This window comes from Stylophora pistillata, chromosome 13 (genome assembly GCF_964205215.1).
Source record: "Stylophora pistillata chromosome 13, jaStyPist1.2, whole genome shotgun sequence".
Taxonomy (NCBI): Eukaryota; Metazoa; Cnidaria; class Anthozoa; order Scleractinia; family Pocilloporidae; genus Stylophora; species Stylophora pistillata.
The window spans coordinates 6,155,145-6,177,854 of record NC_142531.1 but is presented as its reverse complement, the minus strand read 5'-3'; the positions used below and the strand labels follow the sequence as shown (position 1 = coordinate 6,177,854).

The 22,710-nt window shown below is 36.1% G+C and overlaps 3 long non-coding RNA genes across 4 annotated transcripts; 2 read left to right on the top strand and 1 right to left on the bottom strand.

Annotated features, from left to right (window-relative positions):
* Nucleotides 1-3,195: 3,195 nt before the first annotated feature.
* LOC148717382 (uncharacterized) lies at nucleotides 3,196-8,577 on the top strand. 2 transcript variants are annotated; one of them, XR_015994905.1, is made up of 4 exons: nucleotides 3,196-3,279; nucleotides 3,967-4,045; nucleotides 4,599-4,733; nucleotides 6,753-8,577. It is a non-coding gene; the product is annotated as an uncharacterized LOC148717382 (long non-coding RNA). The 2 variants fall into 2 exon arrangements; XR_015994904.1 differs by having other exon boundaries at nucleotides 4,599-8,577.
* A 4,089-nt stretch (nucleotides 8,578-12,666) lies between these two features.
* Nucleotides 12,667-21,894, bottom strand: LOC111326989 (uncharacterized). Its single transcript, XR_002694485.2, has 3 exons — nucleotides 21,374-21,894; nucleotides 18,488-19,243; nucleotides 12,667-14,959 (listed from the first exon to the last, which is right to left on the bottom strand). It is a non-coding gene; the product is annotated as an uncharacterized LOC111326989 (long non-coding RNA).
* Nucleotides 21,895-22,029: 135 nt separating this feature from the next.
* LOC148717381 (uncharacterized) lies at nucleotides 22,030-22,710 on the top strand. The gene is made up of 2 exons (XR_015994999.1): nucleotides 22,030-22,391; nucleotides 22,598-22,710. It is a non-coding gene; the product is annotated as an uncharacterized LOC148717381 (long non-coding RNA).

Genomic DNA, 22,710 nt, shown 5'->3' with positions numbered 1-22,710 from the left:
CACTCTTGTAACTGGTTTTACCCTGGTCCCAGAGGTTCTCTTCTCTCTAAGTTGAGTTGAGTTTTTAATCGAAAAATTACAACTAAAATGTTGCCTGTCAAATTTAAATCGCAGTGACTGTCCTGTCCCTCGGTACGATATCGGAATACTACACCCTCCCCTACATATTTTTTCACTGGCCAATCACAGGTATCGAAAAATGATAGCCAATCAGATCGCGACGATCATCAGCTGAATGCACCAAAGTGAGGTTCTCAACGGTCTCTACCAGAGGTTCTCTCGACTGCTCGCTGCTTCGCAGCTTGTTGTCGGCGCTTGGCGCCGATTTTTTTTAGGGAGAAGCGATTTATCCTAATTGTTTTAGAGAGAAGAGAACTTCTGGGACCAGGGTAAATTTCTTTTTGCCGTGAGCAATTTCTTTTCACCATGAGCAATTTCTTTTCGCCGTGACAGTTGTGGGCCACCGTAGTTTCGTGTTTTACTGCGAGCCGGGCTTTTTGATTCCTTAAGCCAATTGTTTAAAATGGTACGTCTGCGAAGGGTAATAAAACTAAGAAATTGTACAATTTTCCACTGAGTATCGAGGGTATTTCATGATTGCATTGGTTTTCCTTCACAGACTCTGATTGGTCTGGAAAACTCACTCTACCCCCTGGTAATGCGAACGAAAATTAGAGCTAATACAGTGTCGTAATTATAATGTTTCATTCAATATATTGTATGTCACCTTCTACTAAGACATGTTAAGACAAAATTCGTTCCCAAAGAGACAAGTGCAACCGCGGAAAGTTTTTGTGTACCTCACTTTTCTGCAAACCCCCCCCCCCCCCCACCCTCAACAGCGACAAGTTTATTGGGGAAGGAAGTAACAATTTTCACTTTTCCCACACCCAAAAACTGAGGACATGCATCAAAACACGATTAAACACGGATATGATAAAATGTGGGCATGATTAAATAAAGAAGTACAATTTTTGTTGTAGCTTCATTTTTCAAGTTCGGACTTTAGCCAGCGTTTTTCTTTCCACCTTTTTGACAAGTTTACCCTTTATCCAGGGAAATTAACTGCTATTTTTTTTTTCATTTCCTTTCATTATTATTTATCTATTTAGTTAGTTTTGATGATATATCAGTTCTTTTCCCATTTTATACCCAGTCTATAAAAAAAGTCTGGAATGTCATAGTGAACCGTGGGTTTACTTCACTACATTAGAGAAGGTTTCCTTCCACTTTTTGGCGAGTTTACTTTTTCCAACTTTCGGTCCCAGTCAGGATGGAGATCCTGTTCGGGGGAAATTGCCGTTTTGATCTTGGACTTCTCTTTTAATCTTTTCTTTCTTTTCCCAAAAATTCTTTCCCTTCAAACATTTTCGCGACAAACATTCTTTGACTCCAAAGGATCTCACAAAGAACTTTAGCACCTTAATAAAGTGCACGAACAAATTTGACTGTCTCGTCTATGGGATGTTTTTTATTCACAAGCTAAGACCTGCTCTCAATGTACAGTCTGATTCAATTCGTGCAAAGGTTTTTAATTAGCTTTTTACTAGCACTTTCTTTGTAGTTTTATTGTTTGTTTACACCTGCAAAAAATTTTTCATATTTCTTACGTGTATATATACATATATTTACTGTATTTCATTCCATTCACTTGACAATGACCGAAGCACGATCGAAACGTCGTGTTTTACCGTTCATTTCTATCGTCAAAAGTTTTAAGAAACCCTTGCCTATAAAACACTCATTTTTCCAGAATATTTGTGCACTTGTTCCTTGCAGTACGTACACCACTTGTTGCATATAAACTTAAAATTTGCATATAAACTTAAAAGTTCCCTGCAGCGCAGTGGGTTGTACATCCTACCGCCACAGCGGTCCCAGGCAGGCACTGATCCCGTTCTCGGGGAACTTGCCGCTATTTTGTTTAATTTTCTTTTCAATTTTTATTAAGGATGATTCGTTCCGTTTCCCATTTTGAACCCAGCTTTTGCATAGTATGGAATGTCTTTGTATACTTTTCTTTCTGTTTTTTACTTAAGCCAGGGTTTTTTTTTATGGAATTTATGGGTAAGTTAACACTTTTCCGCGCTCTGAAATTGAGGCCATACATCTGAACATTACTGTATGTAATCATATTAAAACTAGCTAATAGCAGAGTTTTTCTTTAAATGTCATTTTACTCACAACACCTTTTTTATCAGAATTTGTGCGGTTGATAGTCATTGATTCTTGCAGTATGTACACCACTTGCTACATATAAACTTAAAATTTGCTCTTCACTCAAGGCAAGTTCCCCATGCAGGCGCTGATCCTGTTCACGGAACTTGCCGCTATTTTGTTTGATTTCTTTTTTAATTATTTTTCTGGATGCCTTGTTGCGCTTCCCATCTTAAACCCACCTTTTACATACAATGGAATTTCCATGTGTACTGGTCTCTTTATTTTGATGCATCGGTTAACTATTTTTATTACCTAGTGACAAGTTTACTCTTTGCCCGCATTCTTCAATTTTAGATTAACATCAGTTTGATTTAATTAACATTGTCTGATTCCTTTTTTTTAACCTTTTTTCTGATGATTTGTTCCTTTCCCGTTTGATAGTCAGCTTCTAAATACTCTGGAATGTCTTTACATGCACTTTTTGTTTTAAATTTTTATACATTAGTCAGGGTATTTTTTTTTTCACTTATGGGTGAGTTAATACTTTTACCAGAGTCTCAAATTGAGGTCATGCATTAGAACGCTGCTGAATTTAGACAATTTTAAGTGAAACAGCAAAGTTTGCGTATATATAGTTACGTCATTTTAGAGAAAAAAAAACCATTCAGTTTTGAACAGTTTTGCACTTGTTCCTAGTGGCACGTTCTCTACTTGTTACAGATACTCTTAAATTTGATTCCTCACTCTTGGCAAGTTCCCCGCAGCGCAGTGGGTTAAACATTCCACCGCGCTAACGGTCCCATGCAGGCGTTGACTCTGTTCACGGGGAAGTTGCCGCTTCTTTGTTTTGTTTGACCTCTTTTTTTAATCTTTATTTTGTTTCTTTTTCACTATTGGCAAGTGTATACTTTTCTAACTTTTTAAAATTTAGGTTTACCATACATGCATTAAAACACGACTTTATTTGAATGTGATAGCAGAGTTTTCGTCTATTTCTGTCTTTGTTTTTTTAACCTGTCCCATGACCCTTTGCGAGTGTGTACTTCGGTGGGCACAAAGTAGACGTTGTTTAAAACGGACGAAGACATTATGTTGGGCGCAAGTTTGCTTTTCCTGGAGGTTTGTTACTCGTTCTTTAACGCTTTAAATAGTTTTTGTACTTCTTCTTATTGAGAGGTATTTAACTTAATTCTCTTTGTTTCTCTTAAAAGAGTTTAGCTTCTGTTATGAGAGTTATTCTCGAAATGGACATCGCTCTGACATGATGTAAACGACGCTCTTGTGATTTTTGTAACACATAGCTAAAATTACGCGAGCTTCAACTGTAACTGGTAGATTATTTTCAACCTAAAAATATTCCCTGGATATATTTAAGAAAAATGTTTTAAACTTTGAGAAATTCGGGCAGTCATTGAAAGTATCACTCCTACTTAAAGAGTTAATGTTTCTTTGCGTCAATGAGTAGAGTTATCTTTGGTGTATATGAATTAAGTTTTATGCTTTTGATGTTGCTATTTGAGCTAATGAATTAACATTTTCTGCTTATGGAAAGTAAGAAGAGTATCTCAGTCATTCTTCATTGTATGGCCTTTTCCATTATTACTATCAAGAACGGTTTTGTAGTGCAGTTAACACTACTCGTCACTCTATGCAAGTGTTTAGTTTGACAGTCATATAGGTGGCTTTGCGGCCAGAGAAGTTTGAAAGACTTATCAATGGACCTAGTTATGCGTTTTCTTTAAAGTTTGTTCTCAATGTTTGCACTTTGGGCTGAGTATTTCTAAAATTAATTTATTTTGGTTGAAGTCTCGAGTTGGAAAACATTAATTACAGACGGTGGGTCAATACTGACCTGAAACAGAAATATTTATTTGCATTTGAACAGGTAAGATTTGTACTCATGTATATTAAAACTTGGAACTGCTATTTTTTTTCTACTGGGTCATTGTTAAATTTAAGAAATCAGCTTGGTTTTGTTGTGTGATCAACAATTTTGGGAAGACAATCAACTACCATGCAGGTAAAAGATCTTAAACCAAAACAACATATGATCTCCCCTAATCTCCACCCCTAACTGAGCCTGTTAGGTTTTACTAGAACATCTAACAGGACTGGTAGACTGTCCGACTGTTGAAATTACTGACTACCATGCAAACATAATGATCAAATGACATGAAGACAGAATGAATGATGGTCTGGCTGAAAGCAACAGTTTCAAAAGCCTGATTTAAATGGGGTTAGCAGGACTCTACAGTTAAACTGTGCTGAAATTGACATTACACATAATTCTCATAAACAATATGTCAGAAAGGCAGATTTGATTTAATGATTTTACTCTCCCTCTCTCAATGTTTTGTAATGATGTTGTAGTTGTTAACATAAGCACCACTTTTGAACCTCAACAAATATAAGTAATGGAGGGACATTTCATGTCACAGGATAAATGCTGAAAGATGGAGGGATGGATGAGGTAGATCAGGCAGCAGGAAGCAGACCATAGAGCTCCAGGGATCAGATTGTGGCCGTAATGTCATGTTTCTTTTACTTTACAATTCAACCTCTGGGTTAAACAGGTAAACTAAGTTCTTGTATAAGCCAAGTTTAGTTCTGGATTCAACTCAGACATGCAATCTATCATAAATGCTTTGCATTTTTCTTTATGTGCAAGATTCAATTAAGTCTTCTTCATTCCCCTTCCTCCCCTACCTTAGAGCAAAAATCATTTACTGGGACCCTTCCCTCTTCCCCTGTCCTGCCTTCTCTACCTCCTCTCCACCCCATTCCTATCGCATTCCAAGGATTTAGTTATGGAGTTCGTCATCTCTGTACCCCTTAAGTTGTTTTTTGAGATTGGTTTTCCATCAGCCAGTCAGTAGTGATTCACTTTTCCACATAAAATTTTCAATGCACTGTCAAAACGAAAATTATCTGACTTCTCAAGATACTGTCTATCAGTTGGCTTTGTCATTTTTTGCATAAAGAAAATCTTAAGTAATCTACGCATAACATTGTACAATAGGATTGTGGTTAAAAATACCCTCAGTTGACTTAAAGTAGCGGAGAGGTCTTCAGTGTTAAATCTTAAATTTGTGGAATTGGGGGAGGAAACCAATCAAGATTTAACAGACACAATTTAAGAGAATTTAAAACCCAAGACCCTTGTAATACTAGAGTGATGCTCTACTTTCTAAGCTGTGAAGCTAAACATGAGTTTAAACTTTGACTGACATACAGATGAGGGGCCAAATCCTCTCTTGAGGAATGTTTGAATTCTTCAGCGAAATGTTTTGTTTATTTTTTCTCAACACTATGAACATAGTTCAATTTTTTCATCACTATTGTAAAGGAAAGCAAAGAGATAATTACAAATTCAAAATAATTCCTATTCATGTTAAATTCTAATGGTTAGAGAACTTGTGAAGATCAACATTGTGTAATTTACTTTGAAAAAAGAAAAAAGAAGTTACTAATAAAAGTAGCCATCTTAGACAAGAAGTAACCATTCAGAACACAGAAAAAGATACAAAAATAATGTAACAGCCCATTCACACCAACCATACATGTTCAATTAAACAGGGTTTAAACAAATGAAAATCAGAAAAAAAGAACTGAATTTTCCATGGGTCTCAAGAATTCACCGTAACTTTTGTTTTTTTAACATTTTTTATTTACATTTTTCCATGGTGCTAAATTTGAAGTTGACAAACATTGGATGATGTAAGCAGTTTCTATGAAGCCAACAATTTCAAACCATGTTTAACAAAACAGCTGTTCAAAGCTTTGGTGTGAATGGGGTATTAGTAACTCTATCCAGTACATCCTTTTCCCAACAAACCCCTTTTCTCCCTCTCTTGAGTCTGTTTTTTCCCCCCTGAGTTTATTCAGTGTCCAAAAGGTGGGAGAATAAGCCTGAATAAGAACAATATAATAGGAAGGCTGGGTACTGATTTTTTTTTTTGGTCCCACATTTTTAGAGCCATCTTTAAAATCAGTAGAATCTATGCATGGTTCAATGAAAAATTGCATGTCTAGGTTGTTTGATACAGTCAAACCTTCTTGGTGACAATCTTACAGAAACTAAAGGAATTAGGGCATTATATTTGATATTTGTAGTGCACACAATTGGCCATTTGCAAATCCTAAAACATTAATGTGTGGCTTAGACTTGAACCTGAGAAACATTTAAGTCAACTAAACTGGAAAAAGAACTGCAAGAACAAATCTTTTTGTCCAAATGGCGAGTTTCTTGATGAGAGCTAGCTGTTGTTAACTGAAAATACCTCATTGCCAATGGAGATTTTTTCTGAGCAATGCCTTCGATTACAACAACAAAGATTCATGTAGTTCGTATAGGTGGATGAGACTAACTGATCACTGCTATGAGGAATAATGACTACAAGGGTTGATTTAATACATATATCTTAGATGTTTTGATATGTAGTATCACTGAGTATTTTTATGAGTTGTGCCGTATTTTGACGGGCCCATAGGGTGAGTCAAATACAAATAGCAAGTAAAAATACTCGGTGATATTATACAACAAAATGTCTTATAAGTTATTTATTATCCAACACACCAAATTGTTATTTCAGTACGTGTGAATTTGATGGATATTTATTAACAGAGAGTGCGCAACAGAAGTATGCGAAGCAGAACAGAATTGGCACTTGTCATGTTGCTGTTTCTATTTTCTTCAATAAATGAAGAAATTTCTAGTTCGTCTAGCTGTTTTTCTTCGTTTGATTCATCTAATAAACTTGGATCTACATTTGCCAGCTATTCCAACTCTTCGTCATCTGAAATATGATTCAAATTGTCCACCATTATTTTTTTTCGTAACTTTAATCCAATTCTTCGCTTGCATGATGTGAGATAACCTGTCTAATTGGTTTTCTAGAGTACAAATACCGCGTGATATTTGTACTTAGGGAGTTTAGTTGGATAATGAAGGCTGATATTCGTATTTAGACGACGTGATGCAAGAGTTTCTCCTTCATTTCTTCATAGCTCAAAACTACAAATTATATCTTCGTTTCTTAGTTATGCCACATAAAGGATATAAATTTTCCATAGCTAATTTTTTAATTTCCAAAATGTTTTCTCATTCGGCAAAATTGAAACCAGATCACTTACTCTACTTTAAGATACAGAATAGTATTTCATTGCTTATCACTCATGGATGGTTTGACTGTATTTCATTTGCTTTGAAACGTCATGGCTGTTTTCTTAAAATCTTTCTGCATTTTCCTCAGTGAGCTAAATTGTAATATATAAATTTTGATATTTTTGGAATTTGGAGGGATGAAATTAAGTAGTGGGTCCTTTGTTAACAAAAAAATAACAAGCTTTCCACTGCACAACTGATTGTACCAGGAATTACCAAAACAATGTCACATGTCACCTGAATCAGTTTACATGTAAGAATTGTTTCATTTTCAATGTTTTTTTGTCTTTCATTCCCTCTTTCAAAACTAAAGGAAAGGAAAAGACCCCAAGAACTGAAATATATTGGCCACAGTTGGACACAACCAAAAATGGACAATTTCACTTAGAAATACAAACTTTGATACAAAGCATGTAAACCAACAAGAAACCAGACTTTGCAGCACTATGATAACAATTTTATTTTCCACTGTTATAATGCTTCTTTGTGAAATAAACAAATTTAAAAATATTTCATTTTTCTGTTAATTTTGATCAAAATTTGCTTTGAATTCATTTGTGGTGGATGGACTAAAACTCCAGATTCACACAAATATATATTTTGACTCTCCTGTTTTCACTGAGGAACTGTAGAAGCTTTTAAGATCATGTAATATGAGTCCTTCAGTCCTTAACAAGTTTAAGTCTTTTAAGATTGATTATGCCAAAAATTTTTGCGATAATATTTTGGCAATTGAAGTGCCCTACAGTTACAGACAATAAGGCACTAAGGGAAAGTGTTTTAAAGAGAGGACTGAAGTTATGTTCACAGTAAGTAATTCTTGAGGTCTTAATAACACTTAGTGGTACGATTTAAAACTGGTTTCAGAGATTGTCTCAAAACTTGCCTGATCGTGTAACTACAAATGTTCAACTTCGTAAAAGTATTGGCTGAAAAGTTTCTACTCACAGCATCTTATGTCATGTACCACAAGTTTTGTTGAGACTTAAACTGAACTTGGCTTAATCTTAAGGTATAAGTGAATGAAGGCTGATAGTTTCTAATGAAACTGTTTGGCGCTGTGTCGGTGGGGGTAACAAAATAATTTGAATATATCAACAATGTTGAAACGGTAAATTGGCCACTGTTACAGTTATAAAAGCTGACATTTTGAGCGTTAGCCCTTTGTCGGAGCGAATAGAGGAATTGTGGGTTGTGTGTGCTTTTAAAGGCAGAACATGGAGCTACGTGATTGGTGGGAACATGGCAACGAGAAAAACCATGTTCCCACCAATCATGTAGCTCCTTGTTCTGCCTTTAAAAGCACACACAACCCACAATTCCTCTATTTGCTCTGATGAAGGGCTAACACTCGAAATGTCAGCTTTTATAACCGTAACAGTGGCCAATTTACCATTTCAACTTTGTTGATATATTCAAATTAATCTTAAGGTGTTTACTTTGTTTACTCAAACAGTTAGCCTTCAAAGTTAGTCAAAAGTATTTTATTGAGGAAATAATAATGTATCTGTCTAAATCATTTTGGAATAAAAAAAAAAAGAATCTAGCCAATCTTTTCCCTGCTCTCTGGTTGCATCCACTCTGCTTCTCTTTCTCATTGTTGTTTCTTCAGTCTTCATTTATTATTCCAACTTTAAATTCTGGGTCTGTTTTGTCTGATCCCTTACTTCACGCTGGAGACAGTTGTGCACTTGGTAGAGATAGCCATTTGTTCTCAAGTAGGGGGGACAGGGTACAGGAAATTGAGACTTTGCTTCCTTGCCTCCAGGGTCTCAGTCCTGATTTGTCACAGTACCACAGCCAATCAATTTTGAATATTCACAAGGGAAAAAAAAAGCCAAATGGAATTTTAATGAAGGTGCTGAACTGCAAGTCAACGTACCAAAAAGCTAAATTGATTTGCTAAGCGCCATTAAAAAAAATCATGTTCACCATCCAGTTATAAATTTGGTAAAAACCTATTTGATTTAAAAATGTTCCCAACCTGGACAAAAAAAAACCGAGGTGCTAGCCTGCAGTGCCCAATTTCAGTTCATTGCCAGTGAAAGTGAGGAAAGATGCCAAGTTCACCAGTCCGAGTTAACCACACACATCACAAAGACAACAAAGAGCACAAGTCACAAAGGTCTCTCATCATAGAAGATACCAATATCAGGACTCTCTCTTATTTAAATTAATGCTTTTTTCATTTGTATGAGCTGAGGGAAAAGTTTTAACTGATTTTAAGAGTGAAAAAAATTATGCGAAAGGTTTTATTTAAATACTTACATTCAGCTTGCTTTGTTTACTGACTTTTTCAAATCACAAGAAGTCTTCAAGGAATTGTTCATTCTAAATTTTAATATATTCATGCATGCAAAGGAATAATTGAATTAGAAAACAAAAGAATAATTCACCAGAGGACGTCTGATCTGAAACAGCCAATCAACAAACAAAGCCGAACGAATCTTGAACTAAGTTCTAAGCTTACGAAATAAAAATTTAACGACAAAAAGCGAGCATTCAAAAAGTATTCGTTTCTTAATTACCCCTTTTGTAATTACCCCTTGTAAATCTGTGTGATTTACAACTCTTAATTTCTTAAGTTTCTTAATTACCCCTTTTTTAATTACCCCTTGTAAATCTGTGTGATTTACAACTCCTTTAACTTAATTTGCTTAAATGTTTTCAATTTCAGGTAAAGAATGGCTTATTGATATGTTAATGTTTTTAGCCTGGTCCAGTCACAAAGTTATTCATAATTGGACAATTGCTTGACATGCCCTAACAACACCTATGTGACAGCTATTTAAAATTAATTTTTATAATCAAATTATGATGAAATATAATAATAACCAAAATACTTATGTACTGATAGGAAAAAGAGAAAAATCCTAAATTAAAAATTCAATTTTTTTCAGTGAAAGCTACTTTTATCAAGGACTATATAAATTTTGCATGTTCATAACTAACCTATTGTATGATTAAATTAATATGAGATTCAATAATAACCTACATATATATTTATTTATAATCCTTAACTATACAAGTACTATTTTCCTAATGAAAATGCTACTTCTGTCTAAGGTGAATTAAATTAACCAATTCATGACAAACCCTTGCGTTAAAAAAAATTTTTTTATATATATTTTTTTATGAAAAAAATTATGGTTATCCTAGAATTATAGTTTTTATAGTAATGTGTTTTCAAATAGAAAAACTGCAACAATTGTCAAATCAAAAAAAAGGAAAAGAAAAAGGTGGTAAGGAAAGCTTTTAATAGTTTACTTAAAGATAAGAAAAATCCTAAAGTTAGCTACTTTTATCATGTTTTGATTATTTGTATGTGAAGAAATATGCTGATCCTAAAATTATTTTGTCATGAAAACCAGGTAATAATTTTTATGTCTTTGACTAGCCCTATGGTTAATATTTGTCTACATTCAAGTTATGTTTAATCAAAAATTAAGGAAGAGAGAGACCAGATACAGAATCAACCCATCAGAGAGACTCAAGTAACTATTAGCTCAATTTGAAGTCATCATGAGAATCCAGTCTAACCCAGACCAACAAAACTCAGTGAAATTGTCACCAAACCTTGCTGTCACTAAGATGGACCTTCCTTGAGCCCTACAATTTAGCACCCCTGTTTTAATGATCCTTGGCTGTGGAGCATTTTTAGGTACATTGACTACAAAAAAGCACCATCTAAAGCCGAAATTCGCTCAGTTGGTGGCGTGGTTCTGTGACAAATTGAGTGAAACCCTAAAGACATAAAGAGCAAACTCTCACCTTCCTCCATGCTGTCCTCCCAACTTGAGAGCAAGTAGCCAACTCATCCAAGTGTTCAACTCTTCTCAGCATGAATTTAAGGATCAGACAGAGCATTCCAGGATTTCTCAGTTGGAATACTTTAGGACATCAAGAAACACACCTTTTCAGAGCAGGCAGAGCTTCCACAACCCCGCAAGGATGTGATTGGCTAGATTTTGACTTTTTTTTTTATCTTTGGTCTTTGTGTGTGTGCCACCAGCAATCTGCAATTAAATAAAATTCTAACAACTTAAATAGATATGCAAGCTCATTAGCACTGTAGATAAACTAGAAACTAATAAATAATGGTATTAACAATATTTATAGGTGATGCAAGTTCATGGCACTATGCCTTAACCTCGCTGGTAAGTCAAAGGATTTCCTAAGACTAATGAGCCTACATAAACCACAAGCTGGCAAAAAAAGAAAAAGAAAAAAAACCTTAAGAAACCTATCAGACACTTTTGCAAAACCAAGTGGCTGTGCAAAACAATACCAATACTGAAATTAAAATATAGCTTGTGATTTTTACCTTTTGCAGTAAGGTACCTTATGAGATCCCTAAGAGTGACTGGCTTTTAACTTCTCCTTAAAAAATATTACATCCTGAACCACATTAAGGTCACAAGATTAAAGGAAATGATCACCAACTAAACAAGCTGTTGCTTGTTAGACAAATTCTCCATGTCAGCATCTTAGGAAATTATAGAGAACATTATAAAGAATGTGCGTAATGTTGCAAATTAGCCCTGGTATTGCTTACCATTGGAATCATACTTTTGGAAATAAAGCAATTTGCCTTCAATGTAGCCATCACCTTAAATTCAGATTTCCATACTCTGTAACAACTAACTTCTTAATATTTCAGCAGCATGAAAGCAGCCTAAAAGACCAGATGACAAGCTCCCAATAATCAAACTAAATTATTTATACTGATTGCTAAGAGTGGTTTGTGCTTATGAGCTTACTTATGTACTACAACCAACATCATGCCAACCTAAAATTTAAGAATTTGAAACTTATAAAATTGTGAAAATCTGGAGACTCTGAAACCTGGAAACCTAAAATAAACCTAAAACCTGGAAATATGAATCCCAGAAACCTTTGATCCACAACTTTACACCCCAAACCCTAACACCTGGAAGACCTTAGACTGACTTATGAAGCCATTAGAGTGACAAGATTCCTTGAGATCTGAGACCCAGAAACTGAAGATATAGAACCTTATACCCCAAAAGCTAACCTTGACACTGAATATATAACAGCAATATCCGAACATCTAAGATCCAGAAGCCTTGATCCAAAATCTAAGATCCTACAAAGTTGAAATGGTAAATTGGCCACCGTAACGATTACAAAAGCTGACGTTTCGAGCGTTAGCCCTTCGTCGGAGCGAATAGAGGAATTGTGGGTTGTGTGTGCTTTTAAAGGCAGAAAATGGAGCCACCAATAACGTAGCTCCATTTTCTGCCTTTAAAAGCACACACAACCCACAATTCCTCTATTCGCTCTGACGAAGGGCTAATGCTCGAAACGACAGCTTTTGTAATCGTTACGGTGGCCAATTTACCATTTCAACCTTGTTGATATATCCAAATTATTTCCTTACTCCCACCGACGCAACCCCAAACAGTTTCTTTCGAAACTATCAGCCTAAGATCCTACAACCTGACATGCAGAACTTGAGATTCTAAAGCCCCCAAAACAGAAAATATTAACCAGAGACCTAGAAATCTAAGATTAGGAAACCCAAGATCCAGAAAACCTAAAACCCCGAAACCAAAGACCAGCAAATCCTATGCCCCAGAGAAATGAGACCTAAAAAACCTTCAGATGTTCATTAAAAACAAAAAAAAGACAGAAGACCTGCAAATCCTTAACCAATGATTATACCCAAGAACAGGCTATCTGCTACCTGGAGGCCCCATACCTGGAATACTTAAGCCCTGAAAACCCATAAGAACCTGAGAGCCTTAAGAATTAAAAGCACAAAACCCTGGAACCTAAGGTCTGAAAAATTTAACACCCTGGTGGCATGATGATGGAAAAATAACTACTGGTACTTAAGATATTCTGAACATCTAATTGTTTTACAAGTTTTCCTTTGTACAGTCATACAGTTACATGAAGCTTACACTATATCAGTCTATCTTTAAACCTGACCATGTAAAAATAAACCAAGAAAAAAAGCAGTTACCGCATGCTCCCTTTTTCCTGAGAGCTATGATTGGTCAGTGGTCACCTTTATCCAATTGTGTCTTAAATCAGTTAATACCCCACACTTAACCAGAAATTTCATTGCCATATGCTGCTCCTTAGTCTCCCTAAAGATTCCAGATGTGAAAGTACCATGGTTTTAAATTTCTTTTCTTTTCTTTCTTGTAGGGACAATCCTTGCATTAAAAATTTAGCACCCCCTTACCTAACTATGAAAATAGCCAGCTCAGCTATCAATCTTATCTGCACTGGCTTTACCCTGATTAGAGTAGGTGTTCAATACCTATCATTTTGAAAATGAATTTGGCATGCCAAGTAAATGATGTTCAATAAGACATAATCCCCCTATCAGCCTTTGTAATCCCCCTAAGTCTGACACTTTGTAAATTTGAATTTTATGATAAATTAACAAATTAATCAAAGCTATCTAGAGGAATTAACTCCAGCTAAATCTAGGTTAAAGCTGCTCAAAGGAATCTTGTGTCCCAATCTTAATAGTTTCTATGATAATTATTTGTACAAACTGGAACTGGATCATGTAGGCAAGAGAAAAATTCAAATAAGGATAATAAAGACACCACCAACAGCAAGAATTTTGGCTTAAGACGCAGCCTAAAAAGGTGGAAAACCTAGGATCTCTGCCCCTTAAGACCCCTACAATTGCCACCCATGAGTTTACCTAAGGTTCAGACACAGAAAACCTTAGGACCCAAAAAACTTCAGAACCAAAACATCTAATGCTCACAACCCAAAAAACTTCAGACTCCACAACTCTGAGACTGGAAACCTAGCACCTCAAATAACCTACCCCCTTGAAAACTTTAGACCTAATAAACCCTTTGGCCCAGAAAATCAAGGACACCAAGAACACAACACCCAAACAAAAAAATTAGCTCAAAAACCCTTTGACCCCAAAAACCTTGCTGTGAAAACTCAAAGATCCTATGACCCAGACACTGAAGACCCAAAAACACCTAAGCCTGGAAATGTCAATAACTCAAAAAGACCTAAGACCCAAAAAACTAAGAATTAAAACCCTAGGATCCAAAAAAACATACAAATCTTACACCTAATATCCCCTAAAATCTAAGATGAACCATCTGGACAAAAATAAAAGACCCAAAAAAAAGTCTAAGACCTACCAAAACCTGGGACCTAAAAAATCCACAAAACTCCCAAAAAAACCTGACTACCCAAAAAACTCAAGACCCAGGAAACCTTAGACCAAAAATCAAAGACCCAAAGGTCCAGGAAACACTTGTTTGAACAATTGTGGCACACACACATAACTATTAAAAGAAAAAAAGCTATAGAGTTGTTAACAATTAATGAATAGAGGTTGTGGAACAACAGCTGGGTGAAAAACTTCCCTGTACATCCACTTGCCCCTAGGAGGAAAACCCCAGGCCAGCTGCACCTCACAATCAAAGGCCTCCCAGGCTGGGCCAATTAAATAAGCTAATTAAAAATACCAAAGCTGTAAAAGATAAATCATCTTGAACTCTTGTCTTTGTATGCCATTGTTACATTCCTCTACCAAGATGAGCTTGTATTGCTGATCTCGGTACTCTTCAACTCCAATAGAAGGCTTGCGCTGTCAACATCTGATGCTTTTGGATGATAGATCTGTTATAGAAAGTTATAAAAAAAATTAAAATTAATTAATTTGAATTACAAATTAAAGCAGTTTCTGTTTTCATGTATGTTTTAATCTTTGCAAGCCTAAAAGGCCCACTCCTATAAAGCCTATCCCAGTTTCCTTGGCAAGAAGCAATCAAAATTATAACCACTCTTCCTGGATGAGATACTTATCCAAGTCAGTTCTCTAGAACAGTCCACTCCCAAAAAACATGTACCCTTGCTGATGTGAACCTCTTGGTAACTCAAAGGAATCTTTCTCATAAGAACTTGATGATTGACTAAAAGTGCAATTGTCAGTAAGTAACAATTTAAAACAAAGAGTAACGAAGTTAATTAATTCTCCGAAATTGCATCCTTTGAGAAAAGTATCGCAATATTCATGACATTATTTCTATGATCACTAAGAGTTGAAAAGTTTGAAAGCTTTGTTTAACCTGAAAAAAGGACCAGATAGATGGACACAATTGGTACAACCACAAAAAAGGTCCTACAATAAAAACTTTTCCTTTATCTTTTTTTTAAGTCAGAACAAGAACCTTGCAATTCATCCAATTGATAAACAAGGCTTTTTTTCTCATTTCTGTTTCCCTTCAAGTTTAAGCAACAAAGCTGTGTGAGTGCTCACATCAACCTGTTCAACCCGACACACATCAGCTTGCACTATGCTTTTCTATGTATGTATGGGACCTGACTGGTCATTAGATACCAATTCTAAATCAGATCATGGACTGGGTTTTAATTCCAAAGAAATTTGTGAATAAATTGGGCAATTATTGTTGGCCAGATTTCCAAATACCCCACTATACTGTCAAAGACTGGTAAACAAGTACCCATCAAATTGATATTAAGAATAACTATTATCTACAGAATTAACCCAAACTGACAAGTGCAAAGCTTTAACTCCCAAAAGTGATTAACATGTGACTTCTATCTATAATATCCATGACTATCCAGCAATCAGGTAACTAGAATATTCAAACTCATCAGATAGAATAAAGGCTGATAGTTTCGAAAGAAACTGTTTGGGGCTGCGTCGGTGGGAGTAACGAAATAATTTGGATATATCAACAAAGTTGAAATGGTAAATTAGCCACCGTAACGATTACAACAGCTGACGTTTCGCTCCGACGAAGGGCTAACGCTTGAACGTCAGCTTTTGTAATCATTACGGTGGCTAATTTACCATTTCAACTTTGTTGATATATCCAAATTATTTCATCAGATAGAAGTTGTTATCCTGATCTAACACCAAATTCTTGTTTCTAATTTACAAGGAAATGTGTAGGAGGGGGGCATTGGGGCCTCTGAGAAACCACAAAACCGAAGAAAAAAACCTCCAAAACCTCCAAACCAATGAAAAAAGGCAGCAAAACTGAAAACTGCATGCAAACCTGACAAAACCACTACATTTTCACCTTTGAAGGGGTCAAAAAGGAAAAACCGAAAACCGCATTAGAGTCTTCGTGAAAACCAAAAACCAAATGCAAAAATACGTAAAATCCGTAAACCGCTCTGAACATCAAAACCGAAAAACTGAACCTTTTTGGCCCAAAAACCCAAAAACCGATCCAAAAAACAATCAAAACCACAAAACTGAAAATCCCAAAGCCCCCTTCATGTAGCAACTAGAGGGGAGAATTAACAATCAGAACTTGAGAGGTAAAGGGTTAAGCCATACCAGCTTAAAGAGATTGCTTGGAAGACATGTTATGTCCCTACTATAATGCATTAAATGGCTGTAAAATTATTTACCTTTGTCAACCTTCCTAAATTCAACTACTGGAAACAGATCTAACTTACTGTCTATCCATACCAAAGATATAGAGACCTGTATAACTTATGTATTCTTCTATTTATTGTCATGTGTTTCTGTTTCTGTATTTTTATCTCATACTGTCATTTCTGCTTTACTGATTTAATATTTAATTTCTGTTTCTTGCATATTTATTGAATCGTTTGTTGAGCCGAATTTTATTTAATAAGATGTTTTAGCGTCCACACACTGCCCACCAAGACTAGCTCTGCTATTTGTGGGTAGTGCGTCATTATAAAGTGTCAAAGTATCAAAAGTGTCAATAAAAAAAAAGTGTAAACGTGTGTCACTGTAATTGTGGATAATGGCTCAGTTTCTAAAAAAGTTTTCAAATATGCTCCAAAAATGCTCCAGCGAGCTGAATTTCTAAATTTTACTTATTATGAGGACGTAAAAAAAAATATAACCTATGATAGGTGTCTCCAAGACTCAGAGAACTGCTTTGAACCCAATATTAACCACATAGGCAGAACTTACACTATACACAGTAAAATAGCATCTGTATTCACCAACTGAGCTCTTGGTATTCATGATAAAAACTTCATTTGGCAAAAATGTTCAAAGAACACTTACATGGAGGTTTAAGTTTCTTTAATTCACTAGATTGCAAATCTATCCACACCATGAAAGTCAACCTCAACAATCATACTTCTCACCTGATAGGTGATCAGCTGAAAGCTTGTTCTGATATTCTCTTATTAAGTATTTAGAAGAGAAGCGGTAGAAGAAGTTTAGTTTCTCCAAGCTTGTCACTAGTTCAGACAATCTTATTTTAAAAAAAATGGTCAGACAAATAAAAGTTGCCCCTTTTAGATTCTGCTCAGCACTTTGGTATCCTTGTGTTGTCATTCCCAAGCTTGGAGCTCTTAGTTCCATTGTCTGCTGGAGAGGTGCAGATTTTCATAAGCCGTACCTTGACCAGATTTCAACCCACAAGAGACTTTTAGTTCCTTATTTACAAATTAAATCAAAAATTGAATGTTGAAGCAATTGTTCTTCACTCAAAAAAACACTTGCAACTGAACACATTATGTCCAAATTGTGATCAACAGCTGTTATCTTGTAAGACAATCAAATTATTTGAACCATTCCAACAAGGATTGTGAGTGGCATATTTCAGCGTGCTTAATGCACCCTTATGCCACCTTAACTTGTTTGGGAATAAAGGTTGTTTTGAGAATACTAGTTAAATCCATTGAGAAATAATGGATTCTTTACCAAAAAACAAATAATGCAGCCTCAACTGCGCTGTCAGGATGTAAAGCATCAGAGAACTCAAGAAATAGGTAGAAACATAAGACTACAAAGTTAACCTTTTTCTGCCTACTCTTCTAGCACCCTCTACTTCTTTCCTGTGTTCTTTACAACTGAACAAAGAACAATTAAGCCCTGTTTATTTATTAAATAAATGTGTGCCAGCAAATTGTCAGCTGAAAGAAACTTTACAAATTGCTGGGGATCACTTTGGATGACCAACATTCCATCCAAGAAGAGTAATAATGCTCCTAGTTGCTTCATACCAAGAGAACCACAATAAACTCTGACAATTAGGGGCTCTTAAGTTTGTAGTTCAGCTGGCGTAAGGAGAAGTGTGATAAGCCACAACAATTCCTTTGAAGCTCTTATTGCCTTTCCTTCTGTAAGTTACGTCTAATCTGAAAGCTTAAGGGGTACCTCACAGAAACATTTTAAAATTTTACCTGTTGCAGTTTGGTCATAACAAAGGCTTGTCCACAGACCATGTATCAGGTGATGAGCCAACACTTGTCCAAAGGTACGTACCCAAGTTTTCCACAAGTCATCTACCAAAGCTTGTCCACAGGCCCCCTACCACTCCTTGTCCACAGGCCACATATGGAGGCTTGTCCACAAGTCACAAACCAGGGCTTGTCCACAGACCACCTACCAAGGCTTATCCAATGACCACCTTCCACACCCTGTCCACAGGCCAACTATCAGGGCTAGTCCAAAAACCATGTACCAAGGCCTGTCAATAGGCCATAAACTAGGGCTTGTGCACAGATACAGAAAATAAACCAATGCTTGTCCAGAGGCCATGTGCCAGAGTCTATGCCAGAGTTGCCCACTGTGAGTCCAAATACCACTGGGCTTGTCTAAAGGCCACATGTGTACCAAGGCTCTTATAAAGGCCATAGACATGTAGCAAGGCTTGTCCACAGGCTATTTCTGAAGCCTTGTCCCCAAGCCCACTTGCCTGGCTTAAGAAATACCCAGGCCTGTTCACAAGTAAATTGTAAAGGTTTGATCACAGGCCACATCTATGGGTTGTTCACAGGTCACACACCAGAGCTTGTCCATAGAACATGTACAGGAAATTTTCTATGGGTCAAGAACCATTAGGCTTGTCCACAGACCACCCACCATACTACGTCTTTTCCACAGGCCACCAACAGAACAGTTCCCACCTTGTAGCATGTTATTGCTGATACAGGAAGCTGAAAGCAAGATGAAAATAAAATTGCTACTATGATCAATATCAAATTCATCATTGAGACACTTTGGCAGGGAACATCACAAATAGACTAAGCTGGTTACTGAAGGTCAACAAATGCAGAAAAAAATTCTGGAGGCCAACAGATATGCATATTTTACATGTCCTACACATCATATCAAGAATATACAAAATTTTTTTGACTTTTAACACTTAAAAAATTCAATTACTCAATGTGCAGTGCAGACTGAGAGCTTGAATAGGTGAATTAATAAGTAACTGCTGGATGTACTGTAAAGCAATGACCTCCGCTTTAATCAAGATTGTGTTTCTTCAGAAATGATCGCGAGTCATATAATAAACAACTTAACAACCTTGGTTGTTCTATTTCAAGGGGAAAAATTATATCAAACTGTGGCCTCACTGTATAAAAAAAAAATAGTGATAGCTAGGTCATTATGGCATGGCCAAGGTCTGAGATTTTCCCATAAACACCTTACTCTTGGTTATCAAGTTATTAGTAACATCCCAGCTCTTAGCCAATTAGAGTGTGAGGTATATAGGCCACAAGCTCCCAACATATGATAATAACATATTAAGAAAATCCCCAGCTGACTCTTAGTTTGAAATAAGTTTTTTGACATGCTGTTGTTGCCCAATATTCTTAGCACAGTCTATTTATTGTAAATAAGAATTTTTTACAATTTCTTAATGAGAAACATCAGGGCAGATTTCATTAGGGGTGCCAGGCAAGAAGTTATGTGAACAATTCTTATTTCACTTACATGTAAAATCAATAATGTCGAGACGAGATAAGTATAACATTGTTTACTAATTTATGAGGCATTCAATTTGCTTACTTTAAATCATGTCTTATATAATGGATGATCCAAGAACAGAAATGAGCATTGCAAGTGAGCTGCAATTTAATTTTTTCTCTTTCTCTATAATTTGAGAAGGGCAGTGTGGCCAGGTGGTATGGGTGCTGATCTTATAATCTGGTTTTCCTCGGTTAAAGCCTTCCACCCTGCTAAGCCCTGAAATTTTTCTCCATTGCCCCAAGTTCAACTACCGTAATTTCTGCCATTAACCTGTGGATAATCTGTTGATTTTGCCTTAAACACATGCCACTGCAGGTAATAGGGAGGTGCAAGTTATGTGACAATTTTGAAATCTACTGGCAGTTGAATTGAAAAAAGTTCTCACCTACCTGCGTTTCTACCTCTCAAATGAATTGTATTGTATTAAGAGTGCCACAAAGCGGCACGAAAACATGATGCTGACTCAAGTTTATTTCACACACAATAGAGGTTTTGCACAGCAGCCATGTTGGATGGCAGGAACAATAGATTATTTTACCCACAGGAAAAAAAATTTCTTTCTTATGCAAAATATTTTCATTGTTCCTGCCATCCAACATGGCTGCTGTGCAAAACCTCTATTAGGTACTTGGCCATGCTGTTCTAGTTTACCTCCTGCCAGCTGAGGCTTTTAAACACCACATTCATGTTTATTTACTCTGTTTATATCCAATTTGTTTTAATTTGTAGGCCACAAGTAGATCAGTCCGTACCCTCAACGATCAAAGTCTCAATATTATTATTACTATTATTACTGTCACTATCACTATCATTATTTCTTTTTAAATTGTTTCTCTTAATACCAAAGACAGATAATTTTCTTTTGCCATTATTTAATTTAAAATACCAGACTACTTGCAAGAGTTTCAGACCTCAAATGAGCCACAAGGAGTGTATTTGGAATATAGTAAGTGTATTTTTTATGATTTATATGATTCTTATTGTTCTACAGTGCTTAATTCTTGTTTCGAATTTTTTCTGTAAATTATGTACATATTTTTAAAGTTTAATAAAATTATCATCCATATTAACATTATCAATATTATTATATAATTTTTAATACTATATATTATTATTATTTCTCTAACTGCAGTCCACCTGTGAAGATAGTTTCTTTACTTGCATTTCATCCACAAGTGAACAAATCGTTGATTTCATTTAATCGTAATAAGGAAACAATGAAATATCAAAGTCACCTTCCTATTTTGTTGAACTTAATAGGCTTTTTAACAACCAAATACGGCTAAGAGAGGTTCACAAGCTCATATACTCACCCCCTCAATTACTACACCAATTTTTTTCTGCAAAAATCTTCCGGCAGTGCTTCACTCATTCGCAATACAACATATTGTATCAATTTTGTTTCCTATTTACGTCTTGCAGTTGATCTTAATGTCGCACGTGTTCTCTATTTTTAGGTTTTCCAGCCACAATTAGGTCATTTTTTCCCATCCAAACACCATCAAACAAGAGGCAATAGATACCGAAAGCCAGTTGGAGTTTAGGATTTCGTTGTACCACACTCTTTGGTATCGAAATAGGCAGTCACATAAAATCTCAAATTTGGCGCCGCCATGTTGTGCTACTTCACCTAGTTTCCAGTGTTTTCCGTCTGACGATGCAAACGTGTCACGCTACACGCGAAATTGCGCGGCAAAAATAGCAAAAACATGTTGGGCGAGAGGTGCACAACCTCTTCCTCTGATATCTGCCCTTTTTTCAGGAGTGGTGTTTTTGTTCCCTAGGAAGATCTTAGTGCTCACCAGCTCACAACTGTCATTAAGAGCCTGTGAGATAGTCTTCTCTCCCTCCAGTGCCACTCTCGCAAATCAATGGCCCACTCTGTTACGTGACACCGCGGAAATACGTTTTCGTGACGCCACAGTAACTGGTCAGTGGTCATCAACTTTAGGCTGCCAAGCGCTTCCATATGTTCCATATGTTACATATGAAGACATCGGCCTTTTGCGTGGTTTTAAGTCGGAAAATATGCATGATACTTTTTTTTGTTATATTTGATCCTTTGAATTAGCTTTTAATACTAAAACCACGTCTTAACAACTAGCGGTATAGGGAAGTCATTTTGTTTGGAGTTGTGTGCTGTTTGCTGACTTGGGCTAGCCGTCCAGTTACGAAGCGCGATCTTGGTTCTTCAGTCGCCCTCGCCTTCAGAATTGTCAAAAACAGCGATAGTTATCCAGACAAAGCAGGAGATTAGTTCTGTAAGATACTTTACCAGCGAGTCTGAAGACTGGTTGGATTTTTAAGTGTTATTAGCATGAAGCGATACAGGTAATTATTGTGTTTTGAAAATATTCATACACTCACTTTGCGCCGACGTGCGGTGCCTTTTCACTTTGGTAATTATTCGCTTGAATGAGAATTTTACCTTTAAAGACTGATTTTTCGCCATTCCACCCTTCTGATTTTCTGTGCCTTTAAGAACGGGTGTCCGTAATCAAAACATGAAAACATTTGTTCATTTCATATACTTGCAGTTTTATCAACAAGTTATCTCGTGAACAGGCACAACCAAACGTACTAAAGACATGTAATAGAGATCTACTATCAACTGCTGTCAATAAAGGCTTAATTCAAGATAAATTATAAA